Source organism: Rousettus aegyptiacus, unplaced genomic scaffold, assembly GCF_014176215.1.
Source record: "Rousettus aegyptiacus isolate mRouAeg1 unplaced genomic scaffold, mRouAeg1.p scaffold_m13_p_10, whole genome shotgun sequence".
NCBI classification, from domain to species: Eukaryota; Metazoa; Chordata; class Mammalia; order Chiroptera; family Pteropodidae; genus Rousettus; species Rousettus aegyptiacus.
In genome coordinates this window covers 64109177-64110198 of record NW_023416285.1, presented here as the reverse complement: position 1 = coordinate 64110198, position 1022 = coordinate 64109177, and positions in this window count along the sequence as shown.

Genomic DNA, 1022 nt, shown 5'->3' with positions numbered 1-1022 from the left:
CCACTTGCCCCACCTATGCCTCTTTTTACCCCTTAGGTGACTCTTTTTTTTTTTTTTTAAAGTAACCACTTATTAAATCCTAATGTTATTTAATCTTATCTTTAAAACAGCCCTAGGAGGTAGAACTTTACTTGCTTTATACAGATGAGGAAACTCCGATTCAGGGAGATAAAGTAAATTTTGTTTGAATTCAAAGTCCTTCTCAGTGGAATCAAATTTTCAACTCTTTTTTGCTGGTGGTGATGCTGAATCCCAAATTAAATGGAAATCCCAATAAACAAAACAGACAGTGGCAAATGGGTCCCAGAAATCCACCTGCCAGGCTTTTACCCCTTTTTCCCACAGCTGTCCCCAGACTTTCTGGTCCTTCATAGACCACATTTGGGAAACCACTGAAAATCCCCTGCAGTTTAGTAGATTAAAATCCCATCCTGCCTTGGTGTGGTGTGGTTGACTATGGCTGATGTCTCCTCTTGCTGAAAGACTCCCTGTCCTGGGGCCCTTCGGGGGGCATTCCCCAGCCACTTAAACACAGACTCTCCTTTTAACTCAATAGGAAGATATGAAAGGGAGCACATCTTCCTTGTCTGCAAGTTTTTCAGACTTCTCCAGCACCAATTTGCTTTCAAATTTCTTTCTAATTTGTATGTAAGATACTATTATTTCAAAAGGATTTGTTCAACTGTTACTCTCCCTTAATCAATGTTAATTTTGATATCGTTCCTTCCATACCTCTTATTTTTATACAAATATATGTATATAACAGGAAATATATGTATATATTTAAAGAATTGGAATCATTATATATTCTGAAACTTACATTTTTAACTTCAGTGTATCATGGTTATCATTTCAAATCTCCACACATAAATTAAACTTATAATTCCCCATAGTGTGGACATACCAAAAGCCTAATGTTTTTAGATAAGAACTTCTTGTCACATTGGCTACTGAAAGTAAGCTCTTACGTTTTTGTCCCACTTCTAACAACAACAACAACAACAACAACAACAACAACAACA